This window comes from Oncorhynchus keta, chromosome 4 (genome assembly GCF_023373465.1).
Source record: "Oncorhynchus keta strain PuntledgeMale-10-30-2019 chromosome 4, Oket_V2, whole genome shotgun sequence".
Taxonomy (NCBI): domain Eukaryota; kingdom Metazoa; phylum Chordata; class Actinopteri; order Salmoniformes; family Salmonidae; genus Oncorhynchus; species Oncorhynchus keta.
Window position 1 is genome coordinate 78,095,642 of NC_068424.1, and position 26,481 is coordinate 78,122,122.

At 42.1% G+C, this 26,481-nt stretch overlaps 1 protein-coding gene and 2 pseudogenes across 1 annotated transcript in view; 2 read left to right on the top strand and 1 right to left on the bottom strand.

Moving 5' to 3' along the window:
* Positions 1–26,481, top strand: part of LOC118384071 (histone-lysine N-methyltransferase, H3 lysine-36 specific-like) — a 103,583-nt gene that overhangs the window by 19,754 nt on the left and 57,348 nt on the right.
* Positions 13,306–18,210, bottom strand: LOC118374764 (serine/threonine-protein phosphatase 2A catalytic subunit alpha isoform-like; annotated as a pseudogene).
* LOC118374765 (UPF0461 protein C5orf24 homolog) lies at positions 18,922–24,497 on the top strand (annotated as a pseudogene).

A 26,481-nucleotide genomic window follows, 5' to 3' on the forward strand; every position in this document is an offset into this window, starting at 1 on the left:
TGTTACAATGTAACCCAGTCTGAACTGGATTCTATTAACCCGTTGTTACAATGTAAACCCAGTCTGAACAGGATTCTATTAACCCGTTGTTACAATGTAACCCAGTCTGAACTGGAATTAACCCGTTGTTACAATGTAACCCAGTCTGAACTGGATTCTATTAACCCGTTGTTACAATGTAACCCAGTCTGAAATGGATTCTATTAACCCGCTGCAGTCTGAACTAGATGTAACCCAGTCTGAACTGGATTCTATTAACCCGTTGTTACAATGTAACCCAGTCTGAACTGGATTCTATTAACCCGATTATATTAACCCGTTGTTACAATGTAACCCAGTCTGAACTAGATTATATTAACCCGTTGTTACAATGTAACCCAGTCTGAACTAGATTATATTAACCTCGTTGTTACAATGTAACCCAGTCTGAAATGGATTCTATTAACCCGTTGTTACAATGTAACCCAGTCTGAAATGGATTCTATTAACCCGTTACAATGTAACCCAGTCTGAATCCAGATTCTATTAACCCGTTGTTACAATTAACCCAGTCTTGAACTGATGGATTTTGAACTAGATTATATTAACCCGTTGTTACAATGTAACCCAGTCTGAACTAGATTATATTAACCCGTTGTTACAATGTAACCCAGTCTGAACTGGATTCTATTAACCCGTTGTTACAATGTAACCCAGTCTGAAATGGATTCTATTAACCCGTTGTCTACTAGATTCTATTAACCCGTTGTTACAATGTCTGAACTGGATTCTATTAACCCGTTGTTACAATGTAACCCAGTCTGAACTAGATTCTATTAACCCGTTGTTACAATGTAACCCAGTCTGAACTGGATTCTATTAACCCGTTGTTACAATGTAACCCAGTCTGAAATGGATTCTATTAACCCGTGTTACAATGTAACAAAATGTAAACCCTTTGCAAAACTCAACTAGATTCTATTAACCCGTTGTTACAATGTAACCCAGTCTTACAATGAAATGGATTCTATTAACCCGTTGTTACAATGTAACCCAGGATCTGAAATGGAAACTTTCTATTAACCCGTTGTTACAATGTAACCCAGTCTGAACTAGACTATTAACCGTTGTTACAATGTAACCCTGTCTGAACCTATTAACCCGCTTGTTACAATGTAACCCCAGTCTGAAATGGATTCTATTAACCCGTTGTTACAATGTAACCCAGTCTGTGGACTGAACCCGTTGTTACAATGTAAACTCCAGTCTGAAATGGATGTAACCCAGTCTGATTAAACCCGTTGTTACAATGTAACCCAGTCTGATTCTATTAACCCGTGGATTTTATTAACCCGTTGTTACCCAGTCTGATGTAAACCCCCCCCAGTCTGAACAACCCGTTGTTACAATGTAACCCAGTCTGAACTGGATTCTATTAACCCGTTGTTACAATGTAACCCAGTCTGAAATGGATTCTATTAACCCATTGTTACAATGTAACCCAGTCTGAAATGGATTCTATTAACCCGTTGTTACAATGTAACCCAGTCTGAAATGGATTCTAGGTTACAATTATATTATTAACCCGCTGTTACAATGTAACCCAGTCTGAAATGGATTCTATTAACCCGCTGTTACAATGTAACCCAGTCTGAAATGGATGTTACAATGTTACCATCCAGTTCCACTTTGCTGCAGATGTAACAGGGGACATTTTGAAACGCATGTCTCTCTCTGTCTGTAACCTGTTATGTGAGAAACTGCAAAGGTATTTGTGTAGCTCGTGAACAGGTCTACTACTGGATGATGAAATTACACCAAAGATGGCTGCAGGAGTAACGATAAACACAGGTATTCCATAGACTCTGGCTGGCGGCTGTAGAATGTCTATGAGGCGCTACTGTATCTTTAAATTGAATTAAGGTTCACGGGGTTCTCACGAGATAGCTCAATTCAATGGATACAGGCCATAATAACTCAATGCATAAGCAGACTGATGGGTGCCTCCTTATGGTATCACACACAACAATCAGTCTGTAGCAAATATGTCTTATTGGTTACTCACAAACAACAACAGTTGTTATAAATCTGTCTTCTTCTGACAAAATGTCAATCAGTCAGACTGCCTGTGTGTCAAATCCAATACAACAATAGGATGAAGCCCTACAAAGGCAGCATTGATTTGATGATATTTGTTATCTCGTTCTAAAATTGAACTTTGACAATGGGCGGTTTTGTCTTAAGCCTGCTACGTTAGGTTAGGTGGCATTTGGGCTAAAACCTCTGTTCCATCCCCACGTTTAACCAATCACTGGCCTCAATGGCTACATATTAAGCTTTCATATAGGCTACATTGTAACGTATTTCTTAGGCTACAATGTGAGTTCGCATAGCATGGCCTAATCACACAACTGCATAACATTGTGCAAAAACAGCCAGCTCTGGTTTGAGTGAGGGTCAGTGGAAATATAGCCAACAATATTTATCATCATTTCGTCAAATGAACCGACCGTGCAATGGATCCGGACGCAAATCCTACTATTGGCTTGATCAGATAAATGGATCAACGAGATGCAGACCAGCTTGATCTGGAGCAAATCGCTGCATGTATATCGTTCGATCTGGATAAATAAAATCAAATTTTATTTGTCACATGCGCCGAATACAACAGGTGTAGGTAGACCTTACAGTGAAATGCTTACTTACAAGCCCCTAATCAACAATGCAGTTTTAAAAAATGATACCAAGTCAACGTCCAACATGTTGCAAACATGTAAAACGCCCAAAGAAATGTAATATGTCCGCTAATAGCCTATTATCCCAAGCATCTGTTTCAGGCCAGCTAAAAGGACCCTGTTTCAACTAAAGCCCTAATTAACTGCCAGCCACAACCCTCCTCAAAAAAAAAAAAAAAAAGGGTATCAAATCCAACATGTGTTATAAAGGTTTCCAGACACTTACTGCACTAAGCTCCGATCCTTGTCTGGCACGGTCACAGCAGTCGGTCGCCAGAGATGTCCCTGAATAGCTAGCTCAACGAAGCTAATTGGACATGTATGCAGCGGAAACTCAGCACCAACAGGCGCAGCAGTAGGGCCGTAGTTCCTTTCACAATAAATGCCCAACATGAAATCGATGCAAATAAACAGAACAAAATATCAATATCTCGATTTTTTTTTCTCGAGTCCAAATCATATAAATGTAAAATATTCTGCTCTATACCCAAAAATGTTCATGGCCAGGTTTATCATAATTTAAAGTCAAATATAGTTCATTGTTTCAGACAAGGACTTTTATTTGCTAATATTTTTAGTGTCATAGTTTGGTTATGTAAAAGCTAACTTCACCTTACTATTTTTGGTGGAACAGATAGATAATTGATGATAATAAAAATGTACTTAACCAGGCAAGTCAGTTAAGATCACATTCTTATTTACAAATGACCGCCTACCCCGGGCGACGCTGGGCCAATTGCGCAGCCCTATGGACTCCCAATCAAGGACATTTACATGACATTTAAGTCATTTAGCAGACGCTCTTATCCAGAGCAACTTACAAATTGGTGCATTCACCTTATAACATCCAGTGAACAGTCACTTTACAATAGTGCATCTAAATCTTAAAGGGGAGGTGAGAAGGATTACTTATCCTATCCTAGGTATTCCTCTTAAAGAGGTGGGGTTCCAGGTGTCTCCGAAGGTGGTGATTGACTCCGCCTGTTCCTGGCCGTGAGGGAGTTTGTTCCCACCATTGGGGGCCAGAGCAGCTAACAGCTTTGACTGGGCTGAGCGGGAACTGTACTTCCTCAGTGGTAGGGAGGCGAGCAGGCCAGAGGTGGATGAACGCAGTGCCCTTGTTTGGGTGTAGGGCCTGACTCAGAGCCTGGAGGTACTGAGGTGCCGCCCCCACAGCTCCGTAGGCAAGCACCATGGTCTTGTAGCGGATGCGAGTTTCAACTGGAAGCCAGTGGAGAGAGCGGAGGAGCGGGGTGACGTGGGAGAACTTGGGAAGGTTGAACACCAGACGGGCTGCGGCGTTCTGGATGAGTTGTAGGGGTTTAATGGCACAGGCAGGAGCCCAGCCAACAGCGAGTTGCAGTAATCCAGATGGGAGATGACAAGTGCCTGGATTAGGACCTGCGCCGCTTCCTGTGTGAGGCAGGGTCGACTCTGCGGATGTTGTAGAGCATGAACCTACAGGGAACGGGCCACCGCCTTGATGTTAGTTGAGAACGACAGGGTGTTGTCCAGGATCACGCCAAGGTTCTTAGCGCTCTGGGAGGAGGACACAATGGAGTTGTCAACCGTGATGGCGAGGTCATGGAACTGGCAGTCCTTCCCCGGGAGGAAGAGCAGCTCCGTCTTGCCGAGGTTCAGCTTGAGGTGGTGATCCGTCATCACACTGATATGTCTGCCAGACATGCAGATGCGACTAATACCTGGTCAGAAAGGGGAAAGGAGAAGATTAATTGTGTGTCGTCTGCATAGCAATGATAGGAGAGACCATGTGAGGTTATGACAGAGCCAAGTGACTTGGTGTATAGCGAGAATAGGAGGGCCTAGAACAGAGCCCTGGGGACACCAGTGGTGAGCGTGGTGAGAGACAGATTCTCGCCACGCCACCTGGTAGGGAGACAGGTAGGACGCAATGGGGGGCACCAGATGCCCAACTCGGAGAGGGTGGAGAGGAGGATCTGATGGTTCACAGTATCGAAGGCAGATAGGTCTAGAAGGATGAGAGCAGAGGAGAGAGTTCTCAGTGCGGAGCGCCTCCGTGATACAGAGAAGAGCAGTCTCAGTTGAATGACTAGTCTTGAAACCTGACTGATTTGGATCAAGAAGGTCATTCAGAGAGAGATAGCGGGAGAGCTGGCCAAGGACAGGCACGTTCAAGAGTTTTGAGAGAAAAGAAAGAAGGGATACTGGTCTGTAGTTGTTGACATCGGAGGGATCGAGTGTAGGTTTTTTCAGAAGGGTGCAACTCTCGCTCTCTTGAAGACGGAAGGGACGTAGCCAGCGGTCAGGGATGACTTGATGAGCGGGTTGCAGGCAGGGGAGAAGGTCTCGGAAATGGTCTGAGAAGAGAGGAGGGGATAGGGTCAAGCGGGCAGGTTGTTGGGCGGCCGGCCGCCACAAGACGCGAGATTTCATCTGGAGAGAGAGGGGAGAAAGAGGTCAGAGCACAGGGTAGGGCAGTGTGAGCAGAACCAGCGGTGCCGTTTGACTTAGCAAACGAGGATCGGATGTCAGTCGACCTTCTTTTCAAAATGGTTGATGAAGTCATCTGCAGAGAGGGAGGAGGGGGGAGGATTCAGGAGGGAGGAGAGAAGGTGGCAAAGAGCTTCCTAGGGTTAGAGGCAGATGCTTGGAATTTAGAGTGGTAGAAAATGGCTTTAGCAGCAGAGACAGAGGAGGAAAATGTAGAGAGGAGGGAGTGAAAAGGATGCCAGGTCCGCAGGGAGGCGAGTTTTCCTCCATTTCTGCTCGGCTGCCCGGAGCCCTGTTCGGGCAGCCGAACAGGTTGTGATACAGCCTGGAATCGAACCTGGGACTGTAGTGACCACTCTTGCACTGAGAGATGCAGTGCCTTTAGACCGCCCACTCAGGAGCCCCAATACAACTTTGAAATATATCAACTTTTTTCCTTTGTATTGTCTAGTTCTGGGCCTATCTCCATACGTCGTTAAAGAATATCAGAAGCAGAATCACTGCATTATGCGCATCATCAGTAGACTCCTATTTGAAGCAATATAAAACGTCCCTGATTATTCAAGACTGGGGCTTGCTCCTTTTGTAGAAGAGGAAACATTACAAAGCCAACATTAAGCGTTTACACAGCCCAATTCTGATATTTTCCACAAAATTGTCTTTTACCAAGCACGTCAGATCTTTCACATCAGGTCTTTTCAAGAGCTGATCTGATTAGTCAAAATACCACCCGTTTTTAAAAAAGATCAGAATTGGGCTGCCTGTCTAAACGCCGCCTTATATGGCCCTTAACGGTCTGATATGGTTTGATGGAGTGCATGGCAGCGTATATAGCTTGGCTTGTAATTGAAATTGCCATGTATGTTGCTTTCACTTTGCCCCGGATAATGGGGAGGGGTAAATATTCAACATCAAGGGCAGCGGAAGGAAAGCTGGTTTTCCAATAGTCAGCTCTTTTAACACAAACCTAATGGATTGAACTGTTGTACATCAGTTGTAGGCTGCTGTACACTGGGCCTTTGATTTTTACAAAATACAAATTAAATGGAACCATAGAGAAACATTAACTAACATATTTTCAATCATATGTAAAATTGACTCTATTAAACCTATCCAAATTTTAACTTATCCACGCAATCTTTGGAGCCATTCATATACCATTCATAGGCCTATCTAACTAGAGTCTGACTAGTGAACGTGATAGGGTAGTAGTAGGAGGTAACTAGCCCCTTAAGAACAATGTCTATTTGCTGACACAAAAAGGAACATTTGGAAAGAAAATTGGTTGTGGATAAAGGTCATGCTTAGGCGAATAAACTATAAAAGGGAAATATTTTTGTTGTTGTTGTTATTTAATGAAATATTGTTTTTAGAAAAGGTGTGTTTTTTTTAAGTACCAGGGTAATCCCAGCAGTCTTCAAAATTACACTCAGGAGCAAAAGATGTTCAATAGTTGTTTTTAATAATAAACAAAAAATATTACTTAGAATAAAAATAGTGAAATGGATTATAAATAAGAACATTAAATAACATTGGAGTATAAACATCAAATAACAATAACTTAACTAATTAATTCAGCGTAACATTGATGTGGCAACTTTCTTATGCTCTGCTATTGCACGATTCTAATTTGTACATACAGTGGGGCAAAAAAAGTAGCAATTATTAGGAAAATGGAAGACATACAAGACCACTGATAATCTCCCCTCGATCTGGGGCTCCACGCAAGATCTCACCCCGTGAGGTCAAAATTATCACAAGAACGGTGAGCAAAAATCCCAGAACCACACGGGGGGACCTAGTGAATGACCTGCAGAGAGCTGGGACCAAAGTAACGAAGCCTACCATCAGTAACACACTACAGGGATTCAAATCCTGCAGTGCCAGACGTGTCCCCCCCTGCTTAAGCCAGTACATGTCCAGGCCCGTCTGAAGTTTGCTAGAGAGCATTTGGATGATCCAGAAGAAGATTGGGAGAATGTCATATGGTCAGATGAAACCAAAACATAACTTTTTGGTAAAAACTCAACTCGTCGTGTTTGGAGGACAAAGAATGCTGAGTTGCATCCAAAGAACACCATACCTACTGTGAAGCATGGGGGTAGAAACATCATGCTTTGGGGCTGTTTTTCTGCAATGGGACCAGGACGACTGATCCGTGTAAAGGAAAGAATTAATGTGGCCATGTATCGTGAGATTTTGAGTGAAAGCCTCCTTCCATCAGCAAGGGCATTGAAGATGAAACGTGGCTGGGTCTTTCAGCATTACAATGATCCCAAACACACCGCCCGGGCAACGAAGGAGTGGCTTCGTAAGAAGCATTTCAAGGTCCTGTAGTGGCCTAGCCAGTCTCCAGATCTCAACCCCATAGAAAATCTTTGGAGGGAGTTGAAAGTCCGTGCCCAGCAACAGCCCCAAAACATCACTGCTCTAGAGGAGATCTGCATGGAGGAATGGGCCAAAATACCAGCAACATGGTGTGAAAACTCTTGTGAAGACTTACAGAAAACGTTTGACCTCTGTCATTGCCAACAAAGGGTATATAACAAAGTATTGAGATAAACTTTTGTTGTTGACCAAATACTTATTTTCCACCATAATTTGAAAATAAATTAATTAAAAATCCTACAATGTGATTTTCTGGATTTTTTTTTCTTCTCATTTTGTCTGGCATAGTTGAAGTGTACCTATGATGAAAATTACAGGTCTCTCTCATCTTTTTAAGTGAGAACTTGCACAATTGGTGGCTGACTAAATACTTTTTTTGCCCCACTGTAGGACAAAAGCTGTCCCCAGTAAAATTGGATCACAATTCATGAGCCCACCTCCTGCACTGCTCGCACCTAATCCAGTCCCCACCTGTGACTGAAAACAGGGGGAGAGATACCAATTGAAAAGTGTTTATTTTTTACATAGCTAGCTATCTAGCTATATGACATAAAATGCTGTGTAAAATAGCTAAAATGCTATAAAGTAACATTAACTATAAAGTTATCAGTCACTGGTGGAAAATGTATAACTGCAATTAAGTTACGTTATCTTTTGGATGTATTTCACCTCAGACGATTTGGTATTATTGCTAGCTAGCACCCATAGCAGCTTATGCTAACTATAACGCTGGCTAGCATTTACTGCTAGTGAAGTTGCTAGCTAGCAAATTAGCATAAACTAGTGCTAACTAGGATTGTCATTGTCTAAATGACAGGTAAAAACACATTCATAACCATAAACCTAAAAAATAAACCAAGTGTTATAGACATTGTTCTCTCTAAACAAGAGTATTATTTAGCTTAAGGCTTTCCTACTTGTATATTTTAAAAACAAGTATAGATCTCACTTTATTGGAATATATATACAACTTGATCAACTTACCACAAAATAGTTTTGTTGAAATATCTCCAAAGGTTGTGATGTCATAGAGGACATTTTTTTTTAGCAAGAGCAGTGGCAGCTAGGAAGTGGTGGGAAATAATTTGGTGACATCTTGTGGAATTACAGGGGTGGGTGGTCAGTTACCCCTTAGTACCCTACAGTGCAAACAATAAAGCAAGGTATGAATATAGGGACATTTACTGCCATCTAGTGGTCTGTTTTGGGAGCACTGGTGACTCATTCTCACTCAGAAGTAGGACAAAGCGTCAGCTGGTTGGTTAGTCATTGCTAATAGAAGTGACATTGGACTCTAGCACAGGGTTTCACAAAGTCGGTCCTGGAGTGCTTGTACTCGATGAATTAAGTTCTCTAGTTAGTAAAGAACTCCCCTCACCTGGTAGGTCTAGGTAAGAAATCCCCCACCTGGTAGGTCTAGGTAAGGAAATCCCCTCACCTGGTAGGTCTTAGTAAGGAACTCCCCTCACCTGGTTGTCTAGGTCTTAGTAAGGAACTCCCTCACCTGGTTGTCTAGGTCTTAGTAAGGAACTCCCCTCACCTGGTTGTCTAGGTCTTAGGAACTCCCTCACCTGGTTGTCTGGGTTGTCCCCTCACCTGGTTGTCTAGGTCTTAGTATAGAACTCCCCTCACCTGGTAGGTCTTAGTAAAGAACTCCCTCACCTGGTTGTCTAGGTCTTAGTAAAGAACTCCCCTCACCTGGTAGGTCTTACTCCCCTCACCTGGTTGTCTGGGTCTTGTAAAGATCTCCCTCACCTGGTTGTCTGGGTCTTAGTAAGGAACTCCCTCACCTGGTTGTCTGGGTCTTAATAAAGAACTCCCCTCACCTGGTTGTCCTTAAAAGAACTCCCCTCACCTGGTTGTCTGGGTCTTAGTAAGGAACTCCCTCACCTGGTTGTCTGGGTCTTAATAAAGAACTCCCCTCACCTGGTTGTCTGGGTCTTAATAAGGAACTCCCCTCACCTGGTAGGTCTTAGTAAAGAACTCCCTCACCTGGTTGTCTAGGTCTTAGTAAAGAACTCCCTCATCTGGTTGTCCCTCCCCTCACCTGGTTGTCTGGTCTTAGTAAGGAACTCCCCTCACCTGGTTGTCTGGGTATAGGTCCCTTAGTCTTAGTAAGGATCTCCCTCACCTGGTTGTCTAGGTCTTAGTAAGGAACTCCCTCACCTGGTTGTCTGGGTCTTAGTAAAGAACTCCCCTCACCTGGTTGTCTGGTCTTAGTATAGAACTCCCTCACCTGGTAGGTCTTAGTAAATAACTCCCTCACCTGGTAGGTCTTAGTAAAGAACTCCCTCACCTGGTTGTCTAGGTCTTAGTAAAGAACTCCCTCACCTGGTAGGTCTTAGTAAAGAACTCCCTCACCTGGTTGTCTGGGTCTTAGTAAAGATCTCCTCACCTGGTTGTCTGGGTCTTAGAAGGAACTCCCTCACCTGGTTGTCTGGCTCTTAATAAAGAACTCCCCTCACCTGGTTGTCTGGGTCTTAGTAAAGATCTCCCTCACCTGGTTGTCTGGGTCTTAGTAAGGAACTCCCCTCACCTGGTTGTCTGGGTCTTAGTAAAGATCTCCCCTCACCTGGTTGTCTGGGTCTTAGTAGAACTCCCTCACCTGGTTGTCTGGGTCTTAATAAGGAACTCCCCTCACCTGGTAGGTCTTAGTAAAGAACTCCCCTCACCTGGTTGTCTAGGTCTTAGTAAAGAACTCCCTCATCTGGTTGTCTGGGTCTTAGTAAATAACTCCCTCACCTGGTTGTCTGGGTCTTAGCAAGGAACTCCCCTCACCTGGTTGTCTGGGTATAAGTAAGGAACTCCCTTTCCTGGGTCTTAATCTCCTCACCTGGTAGGTCTTAGTAAAGAACTCCCTCACCTGGTACCTCCCTCATCTGGTTGTCTGGGTCTTAGTAAATAACTCCCTCACCTGAAAAGAACTCCCCTCACCTGGTTGTCTAAATAGAACTCCCCTCACCTGGTAGGTCTTAGTAAATAACTCTCCAGACTTAGTAAAGAACTCCCTCACCTGAGGTCTTAGTAAAGAACTCCCTCTGGTTGTCTGGCTCTTAGTAAAGATCTCCCTCACCTGGCTAGGTGTCTCCCCTCACCTGGTCTGGCTTAGTAAAGATCTCCCTCACCTGGGTCTGGGTCTTAGTAAGGAACTCCCTCACCTGGTTGTCTGGCTTTTACATGTCAACGAGGTCAATAACTCCCTCACCTGCTTTGTCTGGGAACTCCTCAGGTTGTCTTGGTCTTAAAAAACTCCCTCACCTGGTTGTCTGGCTCTTAGATCTCCCCTCACCTGGTTGTCTAGGTCTTAGTAAAGAACTCCCCACCTGGTTGTCTGGCTCTTAGTAAAGATCTTCACCTGGGTTGTCTGGGTCTTAGTCAATAAAGATCTCCCTCAAACTCCCTCACCTGGTTGTTTGAACTACCCTCACCTGGTAGGTCTTAGTAAAGATCTCCTCACCTGGTTGTCCTTAGTAAAGAACTCCCTCACCTGGTTGTCTGGCTTTTTAGTTAAGATCTCCTCACCTGGTTGTCTGGGTCTTAGTAAAGGAAACTCACCTGGTTGTCTTGGTCTTATAAATAACTCCCTCACCTGGTTGTCTAAAATAACTCCTCATGGTTGTCTGGCTCTTAGTACTCTCACCTGAGGTCAAAAGAACTACCTGGTTGTCTGGCTCTTAAAGATCTCCCCTGGTTGTCTGGGTCTTAGTAAAGGAACTCCCTCACCTGGTTGTCTGGGTCTTAGTAACGGTTGTCTGGGTCTTATTCCTCACCTGGTTGTCTGGGTCTTAGTAAGGAACTCCCCTCACCTGGTTGTCTGGGTCTTAGTAAGGAACTCCCTCACCTGGTTGTCTGGGACTCAGTAAGGAACTCCCCTCACCTGGTTGTCTGGGTCTTAGTAAAGAACCCCCCTCACACTGGGGACTCAGCAAGGAACTCCCTTACCTGGTTGTCTGGGTCTTAATTGAAAGGGAAAACTAAATATCACAGACAATGAGTTTGACACCCCTGCTCTAGTGTCTAGGCATATGTCTGTCCTTATATACCTGGGACATACATGTTCAATACAACTGGGAATTCAGGAAAAAAAAATCCAAGTTGGAAACTCTGGCATCTTTCTATCAATAACTTAATCATTTGACCTTGTCAACCCCCCAAGCATTTCGACTCTCACATTAACACCCGCAACTATGTGTACCTGACAAATAAAATTTGATCAAGGGGCAACATTCTGAAAGTCAAAGGTCACACTTGCCTCTTTATTAAGAACCATAGGACAAAGCAAACAAAGGAACAACTTCAATCTTTATTATATAGCGGAGGCTGCAAAACAGAAAGGTATCTATAACAAGGGATGTCATTTTGTACAGGTGTTCCTCTGAAATAGGTTTTACTCAACTAACGGACAGGTGAGTGATAGAAAAGGTATTTGCTGGGGGTGAAATAAACACTGCATTCAGAAAGTATTCATCCCCTTAACTTTTTCCACATTTTGTTATGTTACAGCCTTATTTTAAAATTGATTTCCTCCAGACGGGATGCTTGGCATTCAGGCCAAAGAGTTCAATCTTGGTTTCATCAGACCAGAGAATCTTGATTCTCATGGTCTAAGGAGACCTTTAGGTGCATTTGAAAACTCATGTGCCATTTATTGAGAAATGGCTTCCAGCCGGCCACTCTACCATAAATGCCTGATTGGTGGACTGCTGCAGAGATGGTGGTCCTTCTGGAAGGATCTCCCATCTACACAGAGGAACTCTAGAGCTCTGTCAGAGTGACCATCGGGTTCTTGGTCACCTCCCTGACCAAAGCCCTTCTCCCCCGATTGCTCATTTTGCCATTGGCGGCCAGCTCTAGGAAGTCTTGGCGGTTCCAAACTTCTTCCATTTAAGAATGATGGAGGCCACAGTGTTCTTAGGAACCTTCAATGCAACAGAAATGGTTGGTACCCTTCCCCAGATGTGTGCCTCGACACAATCTGGGGCGGCAGGGTGGCCTAGTGGTTAGATCGTTGGACTAGTAACCAAAAGGTTGCAAGTTCATATCCCCAAGCTGACAAGGTACAAATGTCGTTCTGCCCCTGAACAGGTAGATAACCCACTGTTCTTAGGCTGTCATTGAAAATAAGATTTTGTTCTTAACTGACTTGCCTAGTTAAATAAAGGTAAAATAAAAATCCTATCTTGGAGCTTTAGGACAATTCCAGACCTCATGGCTTGGTTTTTGCTCTGAAGTCAACTGTGGGACCTTAGACAGCTGTGTGCCTTTCCATATCATGTCCAATCAATTGATTTACCACAGACTCCAAGTTTTAGAAACATCTCAAGGATGTTCAATGAAAACAGGATGCACCTGAACTCAACTTCAAGCCTCATAGCAAAGGGTTTGACTACTTAAGAACTTCTTTAAAAAAACATTTGCAAACATTTCTAAAACATTTTTTCACTTTGTCATTATGCAGTATTGTGTGTAGTTTGATGAGGAAGAAAATGTATTTCATCCATTTTAGAATAAGGCTGTAATGTAACAAAATGTGGAAGAAGTTAAGGGGTCTGAATACTTTCTGAACGCAGCGTAAAACAGAATGCTGTAGTTTGTCAGTGTCATGATAAACATTAAATACAAAAAGTGCAAAGAGAAAGAAGAATTAAATTCCATCCAGCTCCCAACTAAGTCCAAAAACAATGATTTAAAATTCACACAAAAAAAGCCATTGAATTTCTGTTAGAAAATGTTCACAACATAACATGTTTGTTTACTGCAACCTTCCAGTTTGATGCCATGCTGAGTTAGGTTTACCAAAACTTTTCTATACTAGAATTATGTTCCTACCACAAGGGTTACATTTAAGCCTTAATCTCAGCAGATTAATTAATTCAAAGCAGATCTTTTCCTGACAAAACCAGCAGGTACTATGAGACTGTCTGCTTCCAAAATGGCACCCTATTACTATATAGTACACTGTAATCTTTACAATGAAGAATCATTTTCAGAGATAAATATAACATCATGCACAGAGAGAGAAGGAACTGGTTCCATGGACTGGGGTGGGTGTCGGTTGTGTGGTCTTCTTTAAAGATGAATGTGACATTTTTTTCCATTTTGCATTTTGTGAAATTGTGGCACACATTTTGGTCCATGGATTGATGGATGCTTACTTTGTCACAACTCTATACCGATGCTCCCTTCTCCCGCATCTTCTCCCACTTCTTCACTAAGAAGAATCTAGAGCAATACTTCACAGGCATTGGGATCTTTTACAGGAAGTAGTCAGGGTGCGGCGGGTCACATGGGGTTCACCTCTGCGAGGCGGGGTCGAACTGAAGGCTGGAATAGAAACACAGACAGTCACACATCTGATACGAGGCCTTGGAGCGACGTTCCATCTAATAGAGGGTTCACTTCATTTCATCAATCAAGATAAGAAAAGGAAGCTTGCTAACTCATTTATCTACTCGTAACAATTTCCAATGTACGGAGTTTAACAATAAAGCTAAAGTAAAGAATTGTCAACAGGAATTTTATTCTGAAGTGAATACTTACAAGGAGTACTTGAGTGTGTCATCCAGCTCCATGATGGCGGCCTGGTTTCCACAGCGATAGCAGTAATTGGGTGCACTGAAGATAGTCACTACGTTACGGTCATGGCACCAGTTATAACCCTGTCAAAAACAAACACTCAGGAGACCAGAGGTACATCTAGGAACAAGACAATCAAAAAAAAAAAAAGAGAAGGAATTCATGCAAATACAAAGAATGTCTGCATTTTAGTATAAAATACATACATTTTCAGTACTTAAAAACATACCTCCATGACCAGCTGGTGAGCTCTGGAGACCAGGGTGAGTCCGTTAGCATGGTTGAAAGTCTCTGAGATGTCCTGTCCAAAGGTGTAGCCGGCACCGCGGGAGAGATGCCCCAGCCGCCACGGTCATCAGGGTCTGACCACAGCAGGTCACACATCGGACCCTGGAGGAAGGAGACGGTGGCCATGTTAGTAAGGTCAACAATACAGCGAACACCACATGATGTGAATAAGGTGGCCATATTGGTGAGGTCAGGCTGCAACACAGAGTCACCACATGATTTTATCAAAGGTGTTTGCTGAGCGCATACTACAACTGTGAGATGAGTAGTGACTGGTTGGCCAGAAGTCCATGGAACAGATTAAACATCTGCTATACAATGTCAGGGCTTACAGACTCCAGTGGTTCAATATCCACACTATGAAGATGCTGAACAACTGGAAACACATCACTCTACATGAACTGAACAAAGCAGGGATCTCCTGGCGAGAGGCAAAAGCTGTCACACAGAAGTGTTTAAGTCAAGTAAGTCAATATTATGATACAACATATTGGACATGTTCACAACATATTGGACATGTATTCTAACTAGCATGGTAGTATGAGGGTTGGACGTCGTTTCTAGGAACGTGGAAGTGAGCTGACCTCATGAGGAACTTCCTGTAAACGATCCAACGCTCTGATGTGTTCCAGTGTGTCTATAGAGGGGGACAGTCCACCGTGGAGACAGAAGATCTGCAGAGGAACAACAAGTCAGGACATTTCTAAATGTGTTCGAACGAATCAAATCATTAAGGCTTAAAATACCATCTAACACCGTGTTGGGTTGTAGATGTTTTGATTTTTACCATCTGTATTGTACAGCACATTGCAGCTGAATTACATGGTTATGTAATAACAGTAGTGATCAAGGAAGAGACCTCTTTCCAACCACGGAGCATGAATTGAGGAGCAAACTGAAGGAGAGGAGATTCAAAAACACAGACACTTTTTGCTAAAAGTAGAACCAATGCGTTACGGCTTTTAGCCTTCATCGTGGTTTTTGACTAAGGTCAAAATCCGAAAAATAGTTGGTTCCATTTGTAAAAAAGAAAGAAAAGAAAAGCTTTTTATTGAATTCCATTGTCCTCCATGTTGCTGAATCTCCTCTCCTTCAGAACAGTGATCCTAATAGTACATGAGTTTTATATAGCGCTCTTCAAGGACCCGATCAAAAGACACTTATGTAATGCTTCTACTAATAAATAAATATGTAACACATTGAAATATGGGGGGGCAACACGACCAAATTCACATAGAAGTGTGAGTTATAGAGCCGTCTTTCTCATTGAAACTAAGCCTAAGAAGTGGTAGATCTGTTCTGTGTGCATTATTTCTACGTTTCCCGGTCTTAAGTTTCATCTGTGTGCCTTTTACTGTCGGTTTTGATTTGCTTCAAACAGCAAAAAATATATATATATATATATTTTTGGTTATGGAAAATATATATTTCACAGTACTTTAGATGGTACGATGATTCTCTACACAATGACTGCTGGTATTGTTACATAAACTGAAATTAAGCAAACTGTTTTTTGCAACCATGAAATGGCAGAGTGATTTCTGCATAATGCACCTGTAACCACTAATATCTCACCTGGTTATCTACCAGGGCAGTGAGGGGCAGGTAGTCAAATAAGTCTGTGAAGTACTTCCAGACGTTGGCGTTTCCGTATTTCCTTAAACACTCGTCGTAGAAGCCGTACACCTGGGTGATCTGTCTGCTCTCGTGGTTCCCTCGGAGGATTGTGATTCGCTCACGGTACCTCACCTGAAAAACAAATTATTAATATCTCTGGATAGGACAAAATGTGCATAACAAGACATTACATTCACAGTGACTGCACCTTCTGTTCTCGCGTCAACCAGACATGGTTTAAGGTTGACGACGACATTTACAGTAGCAGACAGTGAATCTTATCCTGTGTTATATCAGTAGGCTGTCCTCCCTGTAGACCTACTGGCCTCCACTACCAGTTTGAGTTTTAACCTGGTTGCAGTTTTTCCCTGTGCAAAATACATCAACTAAAGCAATGTCAGAAAGGAATCAGCCGAAGCTATTATAGAATACACTCTAAAACAGGAATGGGCAACTGGCGGGCCACGGGCATTTTGTAGGGCCTGTGTATCAATAGGAACTCAGTCAGGGTCTCAATTTACTGTTGAGAATTAGAATTGATAAGCTTCAATAAATATTGTGGTCGTGCATCAGCAGTTTCTCTCGTTATGTGTCACTAACAGTCACTCAATTAGTCCATGCAAGCTAAAAATGTTTAGATTGGTAAGTTAGCCTAGTCAGCGATCTAAACTTGTATTAATCATGGCCGGACACAGACCAGGGGCCCCAATAGATTTTGAAAACATTTCTGTCCACCCTATGGCAAAATTGCATGAAATTACTTAATTAGATGAACTCCTTTTGAGTCCTCAGGCAATTCCACTGCAGCCCTCATGATGCATTTAGATTTATATGGGGGGCCCACCCCATTAAATTTGCCCTTTCCTGCTCTAAAACATTTGTCTATGTTTACCTTGAGAGATACCAGGAGGCTGACTGTCTCTACAGAGTAGTAGCCCCTGTCCACATAGTCTCCATGAAGAGGTAGTTGGTGTCCGGAGACTTCCCTCCGATTTTAAACAGCTCCACCAAGTCATGGAACTGTCCGTGGACATCTCCGCACACGGTGACCGGACATCTCACCTCCTGTACATTAGACTCCTTCGTCAGAATCTCTTTGGCCTGGGAAAGAAATGAGACATAAGAGTTCGGGGTTAGGAATTTAAACAAGAGGGTGGGGGAAATAGGGGATACAAAGGGAAGAGCGGGAGTTCGGGTCTGTGTATGTTATTTCTTGTTTGAGTACTTTATTTATAAAATGCATGCATATTTTTAAGCTCTAACTATATACGGTAGTTGATACCCAAGGGCACAATTGGAAATTCAACTGCAACAAGCCAGAACGGAGCGTAAGAACAAAATGAAATTTCCAAACACATTCATATAAAGAATACAACAACGCTATTCAGTCAACGCATGTCAGCCAACCCCACAGTGGATGTAATGGCTATAGACTCCGCCGCCATTTTCAGAATAATGTAGCTAGTAACTAACTAACTAGTAACGAACTAGTAACTAACTAGCAGTAACAAACCATAGCCGGTGGGGAAATTAACCGTGCTCGGACCAAATAACAATTTAAGAGAGTTGGTTAACATAGCAAATATTAGCTAAGCTAATTTAGCCGACTAAGGGCTTGCAAGATCATACGAATTAAACGGGTTAAAATTACCTTCTCGCAAAGGGCTTTGACTTGATTTTCCGAGAGCTGTTTGCATTCGCCGAGTTGCTCAATCCACCCATCCAATTCCTTAGTGAATGACTTGTCGTCCATGTCTGGTTATATTTCAGCGAGCAAACTCCCTAGTTAGGTTACCTATTGAAAACTAGTTTAGTTAATGCGTTCTCGTCATTCGCACTCTTTTTGCTTTCGTCGAAAATGAATGTACGAGCTAGCTAGGTCACCGACACCTGCTTTAAATTGGTTCAACCCCCCTTACTAGCGAGCTACTCGTTAAAAAATAAGCGCTGCATGCGCCTCGATATCCTGTTTATCTGAAATAGCTAAAGAAATGCGTGGTACAGCCGCAGTTGCAGAAAACTGGCTCTGTATGAAATTCCGAGGACCCAACCCTGCTTCTTCACCGAGCAACAATCAATGAGAGAGTTTTATTACACTGGCCCGAGATGAACGGGGAAACGCTCCCTCACAACATCAGGCGAAAGCGGGGAGGGAGGAGCGCAATACTCAAATCAAACATTTACTCTGCGTCTCTCTGTCAGGTTGTCAACAAGGCAGCATGGTGCATCGCCCAGTAACATCTCTTTTCCATAAAAAAAATGTTTGAATTTTCAAACTAGGATTGGGAAGGCAGATAAATCGTTTGTCTTAATCACTTTTGCATGTGGAAACACAGAATCCAACTCATCCCTCCACCACGTGTTTAATTACGTCACTTGTGTTTTGAGCCGACAACGCCGACGGCCAGAGCTGGACACCTGGCTCACGCTCGGGAGCCAGCCCGGTTCCTAAACAAATGCAATCACTTTTCACCCGATTCAAATTTCTCACGCCGGGGTAACCCGAGTCAGATAAAACGAAACCCCCGGTATAGTGCTGCGTTTACGTCATTGGCCGACGTACCTCACCCGTCCCCTTCATCTGGGCTTTACTCCCACCGTGTGGTTGCGAATGGGAACTTCAACGTGATCTCGTTATTAAAATAATTAATCACAATAAATACCATGAATTTTGTGGATAATAGTGTGAATAGGTCTATTGCTATTCAAATGCATATGCAGGTTATCAAGCTGAAATAAATGGTATAAAAACGATATATAATAATTCACAGTGAATAAATACAACGGACTGGCAGGATGCAAAAGCAACTATCCAGAATTTAAAGCGGCTCCTAATGTTTAAGACACACGCATGCGCATTGAGTTTCACCCTAGTCAGCAATATGAGAAATGGTCCATGCAATCGTGATTCCTCTCCTCGTCCCAACTCCGAGGTTACTCCATTGAATTTGACATTTAAAATGGTTAAGGTAAGATTTGAGGTTATGGTTAAGGTTAGGGAACTGTAGTAGGGGTTAAGGTTAGGGTTTAGGGTAGCGACGTCCCACGGTACCCGGGTAGCACTACCCAGGATAAAATGGCAGCACCTTTGAGGCAAGGAGGACAGCAGGTAAGACACTCAATATTTAACGTTTATTTTCTGTTGTAAAAGAACATATAGTTAACTGAACCTCTTCACCTAAACCCTATAGTTACATCGTCACTTTGAAATCGGTACAGCTCGCGTCCACGAGGACTTATGTTTAACAGTCATTAGATTTGACAGACCTGTCTGATACCATAACAGTAACAAAACTAGTTGAATTAATGATCAAGCTTGATACAATGTATCAACCAGTGTTAGGGAAGCTACTCTGAAAATGTACTTTACTAAGCTACCAATTACTTCGAACTGGAATAAGTTAAGTTACACTAAAGTTACCCATAAGAAAAATATAGTTTACTAATATATATACATATTAAATAGTTTATAAGTGTATTTCACTACATCCAAACTACTTCGTGAAAAATTATCATATCTAAAATGTAATTGACTACAATTTGCAAGAATATTATCACTCAAAAGCCAGACGTTAACATGACAAGTGTAATTCAGCCTATTAAACACAAAAACGATGTTTCAAGTGTTGGGAAGGTCTGATGCAGAAAACACCACTACATGGCAAACAAAATATGAACTACTGAAAACAGTACTAATATTTGAATTTAGTTAAACTACCACCAAGATACTGCAAAATGTAAGGAAATTACTTGTTTAAGTATTTGTAGTTCACTACTCCCCAACACTGGTAACAACCAACACATCTACACTTAATGGGTTTCTCCTCCTAGTAAATTACATTTGACTGAGAAACATGTTTTATCATTTGCAGATGAATGATTTGCATGTATTTGACATTTTCTTAATCCTGTGTCTCTTTCCCAGCCTCTGGATGCTGCTAACCTCAAAGACCTGAGAGTTGCTCTGAATGGCTTCTTGGTCAAAGGAGAGACGCTCAAGCTGGAGACTAAGGTAGGAACTAGGAACTGCCAGAGGAGGCTGCTGAAAAGCTAATACTAAATATACATAACACCAAGCCACAGTGGATGAAAGAATAATGGAATCACAGTCCACCTACAGAATCAGAAACATTGACATTTTAGGGGTTACATTACTTGTTTCTCCTGACTAAAATCCTCACCATAAAGTCTGTGAAATATAGTGATTATGAGCTGGTTTGTACATGCTGCTTCAAGTCTGAATGTCTTCTCTGTTCTCTCTCTACCCAGTCTGACCCCCTCCATCCTGGGTGGAATGACAGTCAGCGTCAGGGACAAGTATGTGGACATGTTTACCAAGATACAGAAACGGACCAAGATCATTAGGGAGCCCTAATAACTGGCATAGGTTGTGTCCCAAATTACACCATACTCCCTACCATATGTAGAGCTATTAAGGGCTACGAGACCAGGCTGAGGAATAGGGTGCCATTTGGGGTATTTTGTTGTTGTTGTTTTAAACGTTTTGCTTAATCAACTGGACCTAAGTCCTATGAACTCAATAGGGAATGAATGACTAGTGGAACAATGTAACTGGGAAATGCCTTGCCTATGTGTATTATTGCTTCCCAGCTTTAAGCTCAACAGTACAACGTATTACAGTAAATGTAGTCTTTCTGTTGTCATGTTTGTTTTGATTTGTTAGGATCCTCATTCGTCGACGCTGATGGTGACAGCTAGTCTTACTGGGGTCCCGGACACATAACCAAAAAACATTACAGACAAAAACTTACAATTGACATACATTTCATGTTTTTAAATGTATCATGAACATGTAGTGTAGCTCATATTAAATATGATCCAAACAAAACACTGGATTTCATTTATAGTTCATATTTGTACACAACATGTAGCTCATATTAAATATGATGTAAATTATAAACAAAACACTGGATTTCTCTGTTTTTTTTGTAGCCTCATAAATAGTGAGGCTAGTTGATTTGTAGCCTCGTAAATAGTGTTTGATTTGTAGCCTAGATTTGCGTAAATAGTGAGGCTAGTTGATTTGTAGCCTCATAAATAGTGAGCTTTGATTTGTAGCATAAATAGTGAGGCGTAAATAGTGAGGCTAGTTGATTTGTAGCCTCATAAATAGTGAGGCTAGTTGATTTGTAGCCTCATAAATAGTGAGGCTAGTTGATTTGTAGCCTCGTAAATAGTGAGGCTAGTTGATTTGCGGATGCAGTCAAATAAATGAGTATAGAAAATATTTGTTTACAGTTTCACAGAGGCAAACTACTGTTTGACAATCAGACAGTGAAGAACTAGCGATGCGCCTGAAATGTGAATATGTATGAAACTGTACACAAAAACTGATGTGAGTTCTGTAAATTAGATTGCTTTCCCACTAACGTCAGGTCAAATGTAGTTATATTACACGGTTTAGTAGATCAAGCTAGTTTTTTTATCCTGTACTTAATGTTTGTCTTTGTTATACTACCACCTACTGAAAGTACAGTATTGATTAACCTCTGTTTATAAAGGTTCCCACTAGTTACCACAGCCGCAAAGTAAAAATGACCTATATCGTAAAATGTTATGAAAACACAAATTTGCTTTTTGGTCTTAATATAAGGTTACGGTTAGGCATAATGTTAGCAGTGTAGGTAATGTTAGGTGTAATGTTAAGGTTTAAAATCACATTTTAAGACGAGACGTAGAAATGGGCGGGGTTTATGACTGGCTGTCACTAGTGACGACCGTTTCTAAAACTGTTTCGAAACTGTTACCTCATTTCCTGGACACAATGTCCACAATTTCAAAACAAAGATTAAAAATAAAAAACATACTATCCTATATTCTTGATCGAAATATATCCGGATTACATGCCATATTTTTATTATAGTAAATGTCTTTATAGGGCTGCAAGGTTTCCTTAAAGTCTGGCGCGCCTGCGCTTTGAGCCCCTCCTATTTTATAAAAGAAAGAAACCAGAGGAAAATGGTTGCCTTTCTCACTTAAACCTCTGTCCTTAGAAGAATAAATAAATATCAAATACCCGGCGCATAATGTCATCCAGGATCAAGTTAATATCCATGGAATATAAAGGCGTAGAATACATGCGTTTTTAGGATGTTATGGAGGTCAAGAATGGAAAATAGGTTTCATATTTAACCCTTTGCATTCTATGATCCGCCTACAAATGAGGTTTGTGGTTTTTTAATGTTCTCAAAATGTACTCGCAAATGCAGCAGTTTTATTCGTGGTATTTCGTTGTAGTAGCGCCCATTGCCCCATTTATACGGCTGTTGTATTATTGGGTTGTAAACGCATAATAGCGAGACACTACGTTGCGTATTGTATTAACACCGCCGATATGGTTTTGCAACAATAGCCTCTTCTAATTAATAATGTTGGACAAGATGTTTGCGCATAGAATAGATACTTTATAACATATGCATTACATAGTGATGTGCATCACCAACTTAGGTTCTTATTGTGTGTGTGTTTATGTGCATGCTCGTAAGTTTGTGTCACACATACCAATTCAATGACTCTAAACCTGCTTCCCTTTCATTTGTACCCCTCAACAGAAAATGATGCACCAAGTCACTGGCAGCAGCAATGACTATTGCATGAGTGGCCTTGCAGAGGAGTGTCAACAACCAACCAGCCACTTTGACTTATGTAGCTCGCAATCCAACAAATTCTACCCTTCGCCTCCACCCCTACTCTACAGCTGCCCCACCCAAACCTGCACAAGCCCATGCCCTGTCAAATGCAACAAGAGACCCAGAATGAGTTCCACCCTCAGACAGTGAGGATCCGAGGGCCCAGTGAGGCTCCAACTGGGACAGAGAGCTCCAAGAAAAAGAAAGGAGGCGTCGTTAAGTCCGGCCGTAGAGGGAGACCCTCAGGGACCACGAAGTCAGCCGGTTACCGGACAAGCACTGGGCGTCCGTTGGGGACCACGAAAGCTGCAGGGTTCAAGACCAGTCCCGGCAGGCCTCTGGGTACGACCAAAGCGGCAGGCTACAAGGTTAGCCCTGGCAGGCCTCCTGGTAGCATCAAGACTCTGGCTCGGCTCAAGAAACTGGAGTACGGGAGCTGTGATGGTACCAAGAAACTAGGCTTCAGTAACTGCGTCGGCGGAGCCAAGAAACTGGACTATGCCAGCTGTGATGGTACCAAGAAATTGGACTATGCCAGCTTCGGTGGCACCTTTCCCTTACAACCTGATGCAGAAACGAGGCTTGCGTGAGCCTACTGGCAAAGTGGAGGAACCTAACGAGTAGTTATGCCTGCGTCTCTATCTATTGCCTGGAAATCATATTTGAGTGCTTGTCCTAAAGGGTGTTGATGACCAGCAGGGACTCATGTAGCCAAAATATTGGTTGACTTTTGGATATGTCTGGCACTGGTTACTAATGAATGGCTCCTCCTCTCTTCATTGCACTCTGCTGATATTGTCACCATGTCATCTGTCCCTATCCAAAGACTGAAATCGCTCTCTTTTATTCAAAAAGTTTGTTATCTTATTTTACAGAAATTGCATGATAAAGCATATAATAAATACAATCAATATACTTTAGCTAAACAGGAATGAGAAATAGCCTACTATTCGTCATAATCTAGTCAAATGCTCGCTGTCTGGAGAAGGGTTGATGTTTTGTTTAAATTTTTAAATATCTGACTTTCATTCATCTGTTTATTTTATGCTCTGATATAATGTGCTTTTATCATTAGTAGTTTGCTTGTCCTCCTGATATTTTCCACATTGAAAATGCATCTGAGTAGAAAACAACACAAAACACACTAGCAAAACATGAATCTTAGTAGGAAACAACACAAAACACACTAGCAAAACATGAATCTTAAGCATCTCCCAGAGTGCGTGTGGCAGTGTTTGTGTCTTTTTGTGTTGTATGGTATAACATATTTTTTATTTGTATTTATACATAGCATATTTATACACAGGATTTCATGCAATATAACATTGTTACAACATGTTTTTTGAAATTGTGTTTGAACTTTTGGGCCTCCCGAGTGGCACAGCGGTCTAAGGCACTCCACCGCAGTGCTAGAGGCGTCACTTCAGACCCGAGTTCGATCCCGGGCTGTATCACAACCGGCTGTGATTGGGAGTCCCATAGGGTGGTGCACAATTGGCCCAGCGTCGTCCAAGTTAGGGGAGATTTTGGCCGGGGTAGGCCGTCATTGTAAATAAGAATTTGTTCTTAACGGACTTGCCTAGTTAAATAAAGATGACAAAAAATAAAAAATAAACTGACACGAACACAGTGCATCTGAAAACCTCTCATAATACTTATTTGACGACAAGGGAATTGTTATTTCTAACTCTTTGTGAATATTAATGGTTTTGTCTTCTCAATGTACTGTATTATCCTTTATTCTTTGTTCTCACAAGTTAACTATCAATTGATTAAAGCAAACCCAGAATGGTGTTGAGTACGAACTATCATTTTAACCAACAGAGAAAATGCTTTATGGTGGATTATGTGTAACGATAAGATCGTTTTCTGTATGTATGACCAAAAATTAAAGTGAAATGGTCATTCTAAAATGATATTGTCTTGACTGTCAATGACATTTTAATAGTGTAGTGTATAAACAACAGTGGAGATCATTTCCATTTGTAAAGTGCAGACAAAAATCTGTATCTTATCATATCATGGGGTCCAGTTCCCCCTATGAGCCAGTGGACTCCACCTTTATAAAACACTGATTGCATGTCCAACCACTCTAAAATAAATATAATAAATACTGTTTATACCTGATATTCGCATCCTATAATATTTTTTCTAAGAAGATTTACGTACATAAACCTGGGTATCGTGTCTTCACATAGGCCTAGAATTACATATGGCCTGTGTTGTGAAATCTCATAGAACTGAGAAACCAATATTGAATGAGGAAAAAAAAGAACAACACCTTTAAATATAATTTCAACATAAAACATTGGGCCACTTCGAGAGAAAAAAAAATCTAAACTAATTTTCTTATTTTTGTCCTGTGACATTGAATGTTCATTCTCTTCGCCCTACGTTCTGAGTGACGGCCTCATAAGGCTACAAATCTACAGATTGGTTATCAATGAAGAGCAGCCGAGGCAAATATCCTATCAGGTAATATGATTCATTAGAATTGGCTATAAAATCATGTCTGTAGCCTATTTGACAACTGTCATTTCGATGTACCAGTGATGGGTATTGTGCGAAGCGAGTTTATTACAGTGGCAGTAGGGCACGAAGTATGGCGAGCCTTTTGTGTGGCCACTATGCAAGGCGTATTCTTCTCTGCATTAAAGGCTGCTGTCACTGTTATTTTTTTAATGCGAACTTATTGAAGGATACGCGGAAACGCGGAAAAAAAACGGATAAGCATTTAGCCGAATTAATAATATTATATTGCACCCCATTGACATGGTGTCCAGGGTCCGACTTCAGTTAGCGATTTGCCCCCCACATTGACATGTGTATTGCTGCGGACATGGCCTATTTTCTCTGCTGTCAGGCAATATGGCGCATAGTCTATTTTAAAACTTTGACTAGGCCGCATCCGCTTGCGCTGTTTTCCAGTCGACCACATTCGAACTATTGATCCGTGTTCGTTGTGGTCACAGAATCATCACTCTCTCCAACCTCTCTGCTATCCAAAATGGAGGAAGCAAGTTACGCCTTTGTTGGGATAAGGAAACCAATGGCGCAATGGTTTATCAATGTGACATACCTTCCACTCACATAACCCCATATTAAATAGTCTTTATCTAGCCAAGGGTTTCGTGTATGTTGACTAAAACACACGAGGGGATATAGTAGCCTACATCTGGATTCGTCAGTGTGACTGTAGACCAGTGTTCTCTAGTGACTGAGGACTGATAGGTTGAGAGAGTGCCCGGGCCCGATGTGCTGTGATCCGCGGCTTCGCAGACGGGGGGGTTGGGTGGCTGTGCGGATTGGTTGCTCAGCTCTGCTCGCCAACACAGCCAGTCCGTCTAGCACGGTTTGTTTTAACATAACTGGAGGGGCATTTCGACAGCCCGCAAAACAACCATGTAGTAAAAATGATATTGTAATTGCTAGGGACTGAGGTGGTGTACGCTACACTGACTTTTTATGCACTAAAATGGAAGGTTACATTTTTCTTTGGTCTATTGGTGACTGTTTTGGAAAGGCCGCCGCTGGTGAGATAGGACAGGAGGTGAAGGGGAGAGAATGAGAGCTGTTGGTCTTTCTTGGCCTAGTGCTGCTGCTACTGCTGGGATTGTGCAGATCCGCTTTCACAAATCGAAAAAAACACACGCTTCATGCCCCAATCTGAAAGACCCGCAGTTGGTGTTATTGTGACCGACCTCCAAATGGTAAGATTATTGCGTTTTTTAAAACAGACGATGTTTTTACACGTTTTGAACCGTCCTTTTGTGAGT